Source organism: Podarcis filfolensis, assembly GCF_964270895.1.
Source record: "Podarcis filfolensis genome assembly, chromosome: 16".
Lineage (NCBI taxonomy): Eukaryota > Metazoa > Chordata > Lepidosauria > Squamata > Lacertidae > Podarcis > Podarcis filfolensis.
The window spans coordinates 30814519-30829304 of record NC_139620.1 but is presented as its reverse complement, the minus strand read 5'-3'; the positions used below and the strand labels follow the sequence as shown (position 1 = coordinate 30829304).

At 43.7% G+C, this 14786-nt stretch overlaps 1 protein-coding gene and 1 long non-coding RNA gene across 5 annotated transcripts in view; one reads left to right on the top strand and one right to left on the bottom strand.

The window, feature by feature from the left end:
- LOC310751493 overlaps positions 1-14786 on the top strand; it is a 164085-nt gene that overhangs the window by 130878 nt on the left and 18421 nt on the right. The window lies entirely within an intron of this gene.
- TANGO2 (transport and golgi organization 2 homolog) overlaps positions 1-14786 on the bottom strand; it is an 87692-nt gene that overhangs the window by 56126 nt on the left and 16780 nt on the right. Inside the window, exon 1 of one of the 4 annotated variants that reach the window (XM_083590582.1) lies at positions 11578-11721. The exons of 2 other annotated variants lie outside the window; for them this stretch is intronic. The gene's annotated coding sequence lies outside the window, so the exon portion shown is untranslated. Of the gene's footprint in view, positions 1-11577; positions 11722-14786 lie in introns of those variants that run through there. One more of the 4 variants, XM_083590580.1, reaches the window with a different exon arrangement.

Below are 14786 nucleotides of genomic sequence, written 5' to 3'. Positions count from 1 at the left end.
ACCTGCGAAGCTTTTGAGCCCCTCCCCCAACCTGTTACCTTTTTCACCCTTGAGAAGCACACAGAATGGCCCAGGAAAAGACTAATAATATTAATAATAATACCTTTATTGTCATTGTACAACCTGTGTACAATGAAATTAAATGAGCCTCACTCCTCCCCCAACACTCAATCTCTTATCAAACAACACACCACCTCGCAAGTCAATTTCGCTGTGTTATTTTTCGTTCAACAGCCTAACAGCTCACGGATAGAAGCTATTTTTTGGCCTGTTGGTATGGCTGATTACACTTCTATATCTCCTGCCCGAGGGTAGAAGATTAAAGAGGTGATGGCTGGGGTGTGAGTCATCCCTGAGAATTTTTCTCGCTCTCCTAAGGCAACGATCCCAAGGGACAGCCCATGATATCATATGCTGTATTCAACACCCTCTGTAGAGACTTTCTGTCTGTGGCTGTCAGGCCAGCATACCACACTGTGATACAATACGAAAGGACACTTTCTATTGTGGACTGGTAAAAGGAGTTCATCAGTTGTTGTTTAACATTCTTTCGCATGACTCTGAGAAAATGGCGTCTCTGTTGGGCCTTTCTGACCACCTGAGTTATGTGGAAAATGACTGTTGTTAAAAAAAAATGAAGATATGATATTGAGATGTACAGGTTTTGATGGACTTACTGAACGAAAGATATTGTTCCTGTACTCAAGAGTCGATGTCAGGCCAAGACCTGCTAGCCACTCCTCCAGAAGGAAGACGCCTTCGCCAAAGAAGAAGAATGGCAAAATAAACTTTTGAACTATTCAGGATAAATTAGATAACTTGAAACCCAAGAAAGAAAGGACTTCGAATTTTTAAAAAGGGGGTAAATATTTAATGCATATCCTTTGAGCTTTGTGTACAGATTTTTACACTGGTGCAACTTTTAAACGTCACTTGTATTAAGATGAAGAAGGTTTAAAACTGGATCATGAAGAATACGTATAAGGTTTTATGGACATGCATGAACAAGTATTAAACAATCAAACCAAGAGGGGGAGGGGAGGGAAGTAAAGCAAAATTTACTTATGATTTTTTTCTGTTTTTTTATTTTACTTAATTTTTTATTTTTTATTTTAAAAAGATTGCTGTTGTTATTTTTTATTCTTTTATGCTATTTTTGGAAAATTAATAAATTGTTATCAAAAAAAGAAAAGGAAAAAAAGAGAAGCACGCGGAATCAGAGGAGGAAGTTACAAGAGTGACACTCTATCTCACTTCCTCTTTCAGCTCTATGTGCTTGTCAAGGCTCAGATTCAATCTGACTTTTACCCAGATCCCTTGGTGTGTGTGTGGGGGGGGGGGAGTATGTGTGCATGTGTGTTTCTGCACTCTTTCTCTCACTTTCTTGAGGGGAGGGGGCAGTTTGATAAAGGGGAGGAGGGAAGTGAGGTGGTGGTGTCCACAATGCTTGCTTAAAAATCCAGATGTGTCCATGGGTATAAAAAGGTTGCCGACCCCTGGAATAAGGTGACGGGGAAGATCATCTCCCCAAGACCACGAAGAATTGCTGCTGCAAGGGCAAAGCAGACAAAATATGGGGCTTAATGGACAAATCGTCTGACCTGGTTTAAGGCGGCTTGCTATTTGCTTTGTGTGCATTTCCTAACACAAAATCCCTACATTTGCAGCCTGCTTAAAGATTTCAGTCACATTTGGATGGCTCGAAAAACATTCTTTTACCTTTTCAAATATTTTCTAGAAAGTCCCACTTTGGGGACCGTGTCTGGTAATGAAACCGCAATGTAGCCTTACTCCCCCCCCCCGCACTGAAAACGGTGATTACAATGGCAGTAGCTGAACTCCCAAATGTTTCACTGCTACAGACAGCCTGCATGTATTAAGGGTTTTCCAGAATGTGGAGATGGCGGTACAGCAGAAAGGCAGATCAATACCTGAACTCTATAACGGCGCTGAATAATTAACTTAACCTTGCCCCAGTGAGTGATGACCAAGGGGTTTTTATTGAAAACAAATTAAATTATTTTTTATGAGCCCAGGAACATTGTTCAAGATAAAGTGATCTTTTCTCATTTCCACGCTACGCTCTGCTTCTAATTCAAGCCCTACATTTCACAGTACCTCGCCAAACCCTCCCACAATATCCCACATTCTTAATTCCAACAGAAGGAAGCCATTTTCTGCAGCATTTCATGCTGGGTTTTTTCCTCCCTTTTTTGCTCTTTACCACTAAAAACAGAGTTGCATGTGCAGTGTTCATATGAAATCTTAAAACTAATTCAAACCTGCCAAACCAGCAGCTTGCTGCTGTCAAGCCACAGATCACCTCAATACTGATAGAAGTCCACTACCCACTGTCAAGGTTCCATAATGTTCAATTGCCAAAAATTTGATTTTGTTCAACAATATTTAGATACCGCTTAATCAAGAAAAACTTCTAAGGAGGTTTACATAAAACAAAATATTAGTTTAAAAAATGACAATACGGTCGTACCTTGGATCCCGAATGCCTTGCGAGTTGAACATTTTGGCTCCCGAACGCTGCAAACCCAGAAGTGTGTGTTCTGGTTTGTGAATGTTCTTTGGAACCTGAACATCTGACGCAGCTTCCGATTGGCTCCTGCAGCCAATCGGAAGCCGCACCTTGGTTTCCGAACGTTTTGGAAGTCGAACGGACTTCCGGAACAGATTCTGTTCGACTTCAGAGTTACCACTGTAAAACCAAACACTGAGAACAAAACATAAAAAATATATGAAGTCAGCTTCCCTCTGTCGTATTTCTAATCTAGTCATTATTGGGCCACCAAAATGATCAAGGGGATTGGAGCAGCTCCTCTATGAGGAAAGGCTGCAACATTTGGGACTTGTAAATTTACAGAAAAGATGAGCAAGAGGTGCTATAATGGAAGTTATAAAATTATATACGACGTGGAGGAAGAGAAAATATTTCTCCCTCTCTCATGAGACTGGTACTCAAGAAAAACATCCAGTGGGGCTGAATGTTGGATGATTCAGGACAGATAAAAGAAAGAACTTCTTCAGGCAGCAGATACTTAAAGTATGAAACTCAAGAACAGTGATGGCATCCAACTGGGATAGCTTTAGAGGAGGATTAGACAAATTGATGAAGCATAAGGCTATCAAAAAATGAAGATCATGGCCACTGGTCCCATCACCTCCTGGCAAATAGAAGGGGAAGAAATGGAGGCAATGAGAGATTTAATTTTCTTGGGCTCCATGATCACTACAGATGGTGACAGCAGCAATGAAATTAAAAGACGCCTGCTCCTTGGGAGAAAGGCGATGGCAAAGCTAGACAGCATCTTAAAAAGCAGAGACATCACCTTGCTAACAAAGGTCCGTATAGTTAAAGCTATGGTTTTCCCAGTAGTGATGTATGGTAGTGAGGTAAAGGTAAAGGGAGCCCCGGGGTGCTGGACCATAAAGAAGGCTGATTGCCGAAGAATGGATGCTTTTGAATTATGGTGCTGGAGGAGACTCTTGAGAGTCCCATGGACTGCAAGAAAATCAAACCTATCCATTCTGAAGGAAATCAGCCCTGAGTGCTCACTGGAAGGACAGAGCGTGAAGCTGAGGCTCCAATATTTTGGCCACCTCATGAGAAGAGAAGACTCCCTGGAAAAGACCCTGATGTTGGGAAAGATGGAGGGCACAAGGAGAAGGGGACAACAGAGGACGAGATGGCTGGATAGTGTTCTCGAAGCTACCAGCATGAGTTTGACCATGGAAGACAGTGGAAGACAGGAGTGCCTGGCGTGCTCTGGTCCATGGGGTCATGAAGAGTCGGACACGACTAAACAACAAAAGGCTATCAATGGCTACCAGCCATGATGACTAAGCTCTGTCTCCACAGTCCGAGGCAGTAATGAATACCAGTTGCTGGAAAAACCATATGAAGGGAGGGAGCTCTTGTGTTCGGGATCCTGCTTGCAGGTTTCCCACAGGCATCTGACTGGCTGCTGTGAGCACAGGATGCTGGGCTTCATGAGACTTTGGCCAGATTCAGCAAGCTCTTGTTGTGTTCTTAAGGGCTCTTCAAGTTGCCAGGCTCCCTTCCCACTGCTTGTCTATCAGCTCCATCTGGTACACAGACTAAGACCCTACCTACCTGCAGACTGTCTCGCATGCTCTAGTTACGCTTGGACTACTGCAATGTGCTCTAAGTGGGGCTACCTTTGAAGGTGACTTGGAAACTGCAATTAATCCAGAATGTGGCAGCTAGACTGGTGACTGGAAATGGCTGTCGAGAACACATAACACCAGTCTGAAAGACCTAAATTGGCTCCCAGAACGTTTCCAGGCACAATTCAAAGTGTTGGTGCTGACCTTTAAAGTCCTAAACGGCCTCAGCTCAGTACACCTGAAGGAGCATCTCCACCCCCATCTTTCTGCCCAGACACTGAGGTCCAGCTCCGAGGGCCTTCTGGCGGTTCCCTCACTGAGAGAAGCGAAGTTACAGGGAACCAGGCAGAGGGCCTTCTCGGTAGTGGCGCCCGCCCTGTGGAATGCCCTCCCATCAGATGTCAAGGAAATAAACATTTGAAGGCAGCCCTGTTTAGGGAAGTTTTTAATGTTTGATGTTTTATTCTGTTTTTAATGCTCTGTTGAAAGCTGCCCAGAGTGGCTGGGAAACCCAGTCAGATGGGTGGGGTATAAATAATAAACTCCTCTCCTTCTTCTTCTTCTTCTTCTTCTTCTTCTTCTTCTTCTGCTTCTGCTTCTGCTTCTTCTTCTTCTCTGTTGTGAACATTCTCCGCAGCGCAACCTACCCAGGACTCGTGGACGACAGTTCATGCATTTCTATTCTTCTGTTTAATCATATGGTATATTGCTTCACTTCGCATTGCAACTTGTAAACAAATAATGAAATATTTTCTGCCAATAAAAATCATAAAACCATGAAGTCATTTGCTACAAAGAGAGGATGTGAGAAATCATTTATTATTATTATTATTTTAAATACAGGCTGGAAGTCTTGAGGCACTTTGTGAGAAAGTTCTCCTTTTTGCCACTTTTAACAGCAAAAGGCACTTCTGGGCCTTGCCTTCTGCCAAAATGCAGCAGATAACAAGCATCTGCAAACTACTGCCCTCTACTGTCAAGCGCCACAATTTCCTTTATCAAACGGCCTTTGAGAATACGCTGGGGAGCCATGAAGCAGAAATGCTCAACTGCTGGGTAAGGCGGTGTCAGTGTGAAAACTAAAGAGGACTTTGTTCTCTTGCTAATTGACATATTCTGACGGAAGACAACAGTGAATGAAGCAGCCTGTTCTTTCCTACTGGAAACAAAAGAATCCTCATCAGAGGCGGATTTAGGGGAGAGCAACCAGTGTGGAGCCTCTGGGGTGCCGAAAATATGATTTACAACGCAGCGTGAGAGGTGGAGGGGCACCGAATTTTGGCATCACACAGGGCTCTGCTGAAATTTGAGGCCCCAATATCAGCCACTGTCCCCATTTACATGGGAGACTTGCTGGTCTCAAGGCAGAAACAGAGCCAAATCATTGGTCCATTTAGTTCAGTATTTCTGCACTGATTTGCAGCAGTTTTCCAGGATTTTGGGTAGGGAGCCTTTTCCAGCCCTACCTGGAAATATACTGGGAATTTAACCCAGGTATTTCTACATGAAAAGCAGGTGCTGTACCACTGAGCTATGGCCACATCAGACCCACAACTCAATGGCCGAAATGCTGGACCTGAAGCATTCCCCCCCCCCAAAAAAGCACTTACACTTGATCTTAGCCAATAGCTATTATTTCACAGAAAGTATCAGCTGACTCTTTAATACAGTGGAGACTTGTACTAAAGTTGAACAGAAGCTCCTCGGGCAGTTAATAAAATCAGCATAAATATCACATCATAGTAATTGGATATAGCAAATTTAAAAAACAACTAAGGACAGACAGGTCAGGAACTGCTCAGCTACTGGTAAGTCTGAAATCTGAACATTAGCATTCTAATCGGCTGAAAGCCATCTTGGGGCAAGGGGGAAGGTATTTTTTTTTGCGAGTCTAAAAGCTGAGTTTCTTTGGGCAAGTGCCACGTGCAAGAAGGTCCTGGATCTCAGATTCACCTGCTGTGCCTTAAATGGAACAAGTTTTCCTTGAAAGATCTTAAGAGACAAGAGAAGAGGCATTTTTTAAGTGAACACCAGAATCCTGAGGATGTTAGTTAGCGTTTTGCAAGTGACAGAGGCTGTGTACCCACGACCACTTAATCTGGCTTCATCATGCTCCCATTGCTGGTTTTAAACTGAGGACACAATCCATAGGATTCCTGTAGCTTCTTGAGAAATACTCCAGTCTGGTGCACTTTCCCTCAAACCAGCTTTCATCTGATTTGAAAGAGCTGCAGGTAAGCTGCGGCGTGTACATTGGACAGCCATTGGACATGCTCAGATGACAACTTTGATGAATTGGAGTTTGGCATGTGGAAACAAATCAGGTGATGGGCATTGTGTGAAGACATCTCTCTGGCCCCTACCTGGTCCGTGCAGCGATGGTAAGACTGCAATGTGCAACACAGCAGAGGGAAATTACCTTGCCATGTTTCAAGCCCCTAAAGTGTAAATACTACACAAACAATACACACAGCACAGTATTAAATATCTGATGACTTGCCATGCAGAAAATGTGTTCATTGCATGCCCTCAGCCAATGAATGACACAAGGCATGAAGCATTAAGAAAATATCTTAACAGAACGGCATTCTGCAATGTGAATACACATGGGTCTTGTTTTAGTGTTCCAAAATTAAGAACCATGGTTTCATCACTCTCACCCCTTGGAAGCCAGCCAAGGAAGCATCCATGAGAAGTCATTCCCCTGCTTCTCTCCAAACTCCTATAAACATGCATCTCGAAAAGGCATCAAAACAAAATTTACAATTCCAAAGCAAGTTACAGCCCTCTCTGGTTGAAGCATGAGAGGTTAACATTTAACAGATTTCAAGAGAGATTAGCAATGTTGCAGCAAAAACAGCCAAAGAGTCTTGTGGCACCTTAAAGACAAATTTACTGTGGCACAAGTTTTTGCAGACTCAATTCCACTTAAAGAGACAAAAGTTTCTTAATCATTCCACACATGTTAATTAGTTTACCAATGCCAGGCTATCTGTGATATCTATGACTGTTTCTTCAAAATGGTTCATTGCCCCACTATAAATATTAGTAATACAATCATCTCAGCAATTGTCACCCATCTGCTACTGTAAAGGTGGCTATTTAACACACATTTAAACTCTAATAATCACTGATTTCAGTATCTCCTGGCAATTCAACTCTCACCTTACAATTTTCTGCTGTATATATCGTATTTTTCGCTCTATAAGACGCACCAGACCATAAGACACACCTAGTTTTTGGAGGAGGAAAACAAGAAAAAAATTATTCTGAATCTCAGAAGCCAGAACAACAAGAGGGATTGCTGTGAAGCCTGCATTCACTCCATAAGATGCACACACATTTCCCCTTACTTTTTAGGAGGGAAAAAGTGAGTCTTATAGAGCAAAAAATACGGTACCTGCCAACTAAGATTTCACCACATGCTTCTGTCAAAGGGGAGCTCGAGTCCACAAAAACTTACGCCACAACAAATTTCTTAGCCTACTTCCGTAAGACATCTTGATTAAAATTAGCAGGAAATTCCAGAGGCCTGTATGGAACGCTCCCTCCCAACCCCAACCCCCCGCCACCAAAGGAGGTGGATGTAACAAGTTTAAGGACAGATGTCAGATAACTATAAGCAGCAACAGCATTTCGTTGGGAACCCTGCCAGCAAATTAATTGGATTACTCAATCAAAAGAAACTGTTGACAGTTAATGGCTTGCAAAGACTCATGAGGGTTGCTTTACGGGAGATTTTCGTCTCCGTTTGCCGATTAAAATGCACTACTGAGTGGCGAAGTTTACTTCGGCAAGTAGAAGTTAATTTGGTTCCAGTATTAAAGCCAAAGCAGCTGTTTGCATCAAGCTGGTGCCTGCCGCAAGGCTCCGAGAAAAGCTGCTTGGCACAAGCCAACGATCTCAAGAGCTCAAAACAAGAGCGAGACTCTTACTCCCTGCAAAGTTTGTACTGCTGGGATACCGGAGATTGCTTTTCAGCTTTTTGGTGTTGATGCTTTCATAACCACTGGTGGTGGATCATGCAAAAGATTCTCCTGCTGGGTGTTCTTAGACCTGGACCAACACCCTCCCCCACAACCGACGGCCCACTGGAGATCCTTTGGTGTTGGGGAGCCTAGATAATCGCTGGCCAGGGTAAAAGCCAACCCTGTCAGGTAGCACTGCTTCCATCCCTACTATCCCCCAACCTGAGCTAGGGGAAACTCAGATTGTTCTCTGGGTGTCCTTGGAATTCACAAAGACAAGAGCCAAATAAACCACTCACTGTCTTTTGAGCCCCAAGTCTACGCTTTATTTGGCAGCACAGAACCAAGCAGCCAGGTATCAGATTCGGAGCCACACTCACTTCAAGAAACCACACCAGGATAAATGCACTGCTTTAAGGAGGTTATAAATACAAGCATTTATAATAGAAGACAGTTAAGAAAAGACTTAAACAGCATATACATAGCTTGGGAATTTGAGTACGAAATAGAAAATAACAAAGCTAGCTTGCCTCACCCTAACACAAACCATTAGAGTCGTGGACCCAGAGGCATCCTGTTTCACCACTCGAGGCGAAATGGGAAGTGCCACGCTGTCCTGCCGTTGCTTCTGCCACCACCGATCTGCTTCTGCCGCCACTGTGTGCCCTGCCATATCCACTGCTGGCAGAGAAGCTGTGCCACCCTTGGCGCCGATTTCAGGAAAGATTGTGCTGATTTGGGGGGAAACCTCTTGCACTCTGCAAAATCTGGTGCCAGCTTCTCTGTCAGAGGTGGCAGGGCATCCACAGGTGTGCCACCCGGGGCAGTGGCCTCGCCCTGCCTAATGGCTGGATCAGCTCTGCACGGACCCCACCAAACCGGCAAGCTGCATCCAGGCATACACAAGTGTTGCAATTCACAATCCTCATGCAACTGGGATCTGGCTGTGCTCACGACCTCCAAGCCTGATCACCTGTTTAAAGCCTCCTACAGTAGTCTGCATCCTTCTCACTGCTTTTTAAGTTTACCTTTTTGCCCCCCCATCTTTTCCCCTTTCATTTAGTTAAATATTTGCACTGATTCAGTACTGTCCTGCCATATACAGACGCTGACCCCCCAGCAGCAAGAAGGACCTGTGTGGTCCCATTCACACACTATTCCATATCCTGACCACACACACACACACACACACACACACAGTATATTCAAATAAGTCAGCAAAGCATCCAGCAGAAAATAGATCGCATGGTGTTTGGGCACTGGGGCATAGAATGATGGTTTGGCACAGAGAATGATGAATGAGGCACAACCAGCAGCCAACCAGCACAGAAGAAAGCAGAGGAAAGGGGATGAAGTGGAGAGGTGGGTGGGAAATTGCTCTACCCAAAGGTGTGATTTGCAACTTTAGCAGGGTGATGCACTTGGAAAGAACAGGCAGATTTCGGGGGGCCACTAGGTGGCGCATCGGAAGATGGCTGACAATAACATCTCTCCGACCCACACGAGGTAATTTGGAGGCTATGATGGGGGTAATTAGCCTCCTTAACCCCCCCAGGATTATGGGGGGGACGGCCCTTGCCTGCTGTGCCCTATACCACCCCCGAATTTGTGGGGGTGGGGGCACTAGGCACAAAGCCCTCCTGTGGGATTCCGGCACTCCTTGATGCCGTCTCTGATCCGCGCCTCTAGTTTGCAAGAATCTTCAAAAGAAACAATTTGGACGAGATAAATTGCACATACTTCAAGGAAAAAGGGGGAGTAAAGACTGCTGACAGAAGAGATCTCTGATAACAAGGCAAGAATAAAATATGAGAAGATATGACAAGATACGGTATTGCAAATGACTGAGGGGGGGGGAAAACCTTCCATTCCTTTTTACGTGATTTAACAAGAATTCCCTCCCCTAATAAGTCAGAACTTTAAGGACTTAAGCTGTGATTTAAGGCTGTGTGGAGATAAACTTTCGAACCAAAGCAATGTTTCAAGACGAAGCTGGAAAGTTAAGAGTTTTGGAATGACGCAGTTAAAAATGCCGTCGCCATCTTGGGAGGCATTGTTGGAGCTCTTGGGTCTGGGAGGAGAAAGAGAGAAATAGTGCTGTTTACATATCGTGGATAAACTCCTCTGTGGGATTTAAGAGCGGAAAAAATGCCTGATTTATGATGGAAAGAGTGATGTTATCTACGAAGGAGATATATGGAAACCATCTGGACTTAGATTGGAAGAACGGGAAATTCACACAGGATTATTATATTTGCTTATCGGCTTAAGGAGACTAACAGAAGAGATCGTAAAAGAAAAAGAGAAATTATATGAACAAGATATGATGTGGAAACACCAAGATAAGACTGGATAGAATTATGAACTTTGTCTGGACTGATTGGGACTGATTTGGACACTAACGCAGTAATAAGAAGATGATTTGAATCCCCCTTTGGATCTTGAAGTATGGGTTCCCCCAACAAAATTTAAAAATTTGGCTTTGTAATTTGGAATTTATGTGATGTGATTTAATTTGATGTGATTGGCCAGTTAATAAAAATTATTTAAAAAAAAAAAAAAAAGAACAGGCAGATTTCAAGAGTGGTGTTGCACAAAGTGGAGGAAGAACCCAGAAAGGAAGATCTGGTTTGGGGTGGGGAATAAAATATACATAGGAAGTTATCTTATACCAAGTCAGACCATTTGGTCCATCTAACTCAGCATTGCCTACACATTTCCTGCCATACCTGGAGATGCTGGGGGTTGAAACCAGGCACTCTGAGCACAAAGTGGATGCTCTAGCACTGAGCTACCTCTAATATGAAGCTGTCTTACATCAAGCAACACCAACTTGCTTAGTAGTGCTGCTACGAGATGACCCTTCTGACTGCAGGGGCCAGGGATTGAACCTGGGGCCTTCTACGCACAAAGCAAATGATCAACCACTCACGGAGCTACAGCTATTCCGCCTCCACCCGCACAAGGCAACACAATGCGGCAGGATCACCATAGGCTGATTACAAGAGCAGATGGTGAAAGGGTCACTGTGAGCAAACCCAAGCTCATTTGCACTCCCACTACCGCTCTGTATCTTAATCTTAAATTTGTTCCATTCATGAAGTTGATAGCTGTAGCAAATTAAATGCAAAAATGCCTTGGTGCCTGAATGAAAACAACAACAACAACTCAAGTATATGGTGGATCTATAGGAAGAGGATGCAACCCATAATTTTAGCTGCAGTTTCCAGCCAATCCACATCAAAGAGGAAGGGGGAAAACATATTTCTGTTGCCTTTCACTACAGGACTTTTGATCTGGCAGTACTCTAGCCGTTGAAAACTCTGCCCGAAGGAATAAATGGTTTAAATATTTCAGATACACAGATAGAAGTCCAACTGAGTTTTAATAGCTAGCGGGGACACATTTCACCACTTTTTTTTAATGTATCCAAAATCATTCCAGCCACATCTCTCCTTTTTTCACTTACCAGTTGGGGATTCAGAAACCACAGGTCATTCGTACAGCCCTCAAGCAGTGACCCAGCCTGTTTGACTCCAAAGAGTGAAGAGAGACAGTTGCAGAGAGACAGTCAGACTCCTAGAAAGAGGAACCGGATGTCTTGTTCCCAAAGAAATCACAATTTTTGTTGACAAAAGAAAAAGCTGGCTCGAAGGATGGGGTGGGGAGAGAAAGGAAACTAGGTCAAAAGTACAAGCAGCTTTTTTTACTTGTTTTGACGAATGCAGCTATTTTTTCATTCTTTATCTGAAGCAATGGAAGAAAGCGTCAAAATACCAGTCTCTCTCTCTCCCTCTCTGTGAAGGACCATGAACACAATGGTAGTTCATATGCTTCTTTGTATGCAGAAGGATCCAACTTCAATCCCTGGTATTTTCAGGTAGGGCTAGGAGGGTACCTCTGCCTGAGGCCCTGGAATGCTGCTGCAATTCAGGACAGGCGATATCAGGCCTGGATAGACCAATTGTCTGGTTTGGTATAAGACAGCTTCCTTTGTTCCTCTAACATCAAGCAGATTGGTGCCTAAGCAAAGGAAGTACAATAATCTCAGAGTCTATTGAATCTCAGGTCTATTGATAAACTGCACCACTCAGCATAAGGAGGCCCTCTGCCTGGTTCCCTGTAGCTTCACTTCTTGCAGAGAGGCAACTGCCAGAAGGCCCTCGGTGCTGGATGTGTGTCCGGGCTGAACGATGGGGGTGGAGACACTCCTTCAGGTATACAGGGCTGAGGCCGTTGAGGACTTCAAAGGTTGGTGCCAACACTTTGAATTGTGCTTGGAAATGTACCAGGAGCCAATGTAGGTCTTTCAAGACCAGTGTGATAATGGTCCCAGCAGCTGGAGATCCCCACGTTGATTACCCCTGCTCTAGAGCTTTGCACGAGAAAATGTGAAAATCTAGAGGCAGTGTTCTGCTTGCAAGAGGGTGAGCATCCGAAGAGCACTACACAAAGTATCATGTTACTGCAAACAGCCCTTGCAGTTGTGATCCTTCTGTTCATGGTCCCTTGGACCCAATCCATGATTACAGTTATAAACTTGCAGCTTTCGAACTCTGGGGCTGTGGAGATGGCACAGTAACTATATTGCTCTCCAATATGTTTGCTCCCCAAGGAGCAAACACGTTCTCCAGGGCGCAGTATTTTATGAAGGGCAAAAGCCAGGCCAGAAGCTTCACAACGGCTGGCACTTATATTCCACTGCAGTGTGCAAGGGTACCAGGCGGAATGATCGTAATAGGAAGCACTTGCCTTACAGCACTAAAATAATGGATTGAATTCTTCACAGGACAAATTGCAACTTATCAAGCCCAAGTCATTACACATTCCACCGCTTGCCTTCTTTAAGAATTCATGCTGCTTTATGCAAACATACATTTTTCATAAAGCCACCATCACAACTCGCACAAAGGAAGAAAACTGTAGTCTTTTCTCAACACCAAGAATCTGTGGTGAGTATCTTTTGTTAGTTAATAGTCTCAGCACAGGTCTTTAATGTGCTTTGAACAGAGAGAGCAGCAGCAGCCAAAGACTTAATGTTTAACCAATTAGGTTATTGGAAGGCTTCGTCATCATTGCAGGCGGGTCAAAATCGCACACACCAAGAACCAGAGCAGCATTCTGAGTAAAAATAGGCAGGCAAGAGTGGAAGCTGGCAGTTTATACAGTCGTATCTCGGAAGTTGAACGGAATCCATTCTGGAAGTCCATTCGACTTCCAAAACATTCAGAAACCAAGCCGCAGCTTCCAATTGGCTGCAGGAAGCTCCTGGAGCCAATCAGAAGCTATGGAACCCACGTCGGACATTCCGGATCCCAAGAACGTTCGCAAACCGGAATACTCACTTCCGGGTTTGCGGCATTTGGGAGGCAAAACGTTTGACTCGCAAGGTGTTCGACTTCCGAGGTACGGCTGCATATTTTAAAGTGAATTTTAAAACTCTTTTTTTTATAGTTTACATGTGCCATGTATAGGGATGGGCGTATCTGTCAAATCTGGGTTCTCTCAGTTTCTAGTTGTTCCTCTCTTAAATTCAGTTTCTGCATTAGCTTGTGAACCGTTTACCCCCACCCCAAGTCCTCACAAAAATTCATCAGCATTTTAATCTGAATTTACCTTGATATACACAAGTTTATATGCAATTTTGCCTAATATACATTTTTTTCACAGCAATTTCCCGAATATAATGCATTTCTGTATATGACGTTCACTAATACATGCCTCTTCATGTATACTTTACCTTAATATATGCATTTTTACACACATTACTTGGCTGGATGACTTCATTGCAAAATTTGGAGAAGTGCAAATTTTAAAGATGCCAATGTGTATTGCTTTGGAAAGTGTGAAATAGGCATTTTCACCATTAAATGTGAGCTGAAATGTGTGTGCCATATTCAGCACACGAGTGAGAAGGATGCAAACACATGGTCCTACTGTCACAGCTTATATCCAAAATGCACAGGCCTAGACAGGCCGCCAACAAACTAGCCTTCAAGCAATTAGCTAAAGCCTTTTTGTGCATCTCGAACTGCAGCAGAGAAACAAGCAATATCGACGCAGACTGACAACCTGTTACCAGGGTCAGGGGCCTGCAGGTGTCACTGGACTCCCATCATGTCAGGCAAGCATAGCCAACGGTCAGGGATGATTGGAGATGTAGTTCACAAACACCTGGAGGGCCCTGGATTCCCCACCACTGCTCTATTAGTTTACCGGAGTGTCTAGATCCTGATCATTACTGCCTTTTACCCCCTTATAATTTGATATGGAACGGCGTCTTTTCACTCACCTCTGCAAGCCGCTGCAATTTGCTGAATATTACTACAAACCTCTAAAGTCATTATTAATGAAGCTCCCTCTACAGCAGTAGCTACAGAGAGACCAGAGTAGAATGAGATATAAATCATAAAGTGATGGGCACATTAAAGCTGACATTTCCAATATTTTGCCTGTCTCACATCGCTGCTTCTCGTTATCACCCTTTGTTCCATATTTTATTTATTCTATGTGATTAACTTTATATGGATCTGTTAAAAACATGACAGCTTAACATTGTTATAATAATTGAAATCTATTTCAGAGCCTTGATTTGCCAGTTTGTTGTTCAACAACAACAAATACTCACTTAGCGGCCTTTGAATAAAGAAGTGCATTGGTAAGCTTATGTAAAAGCAA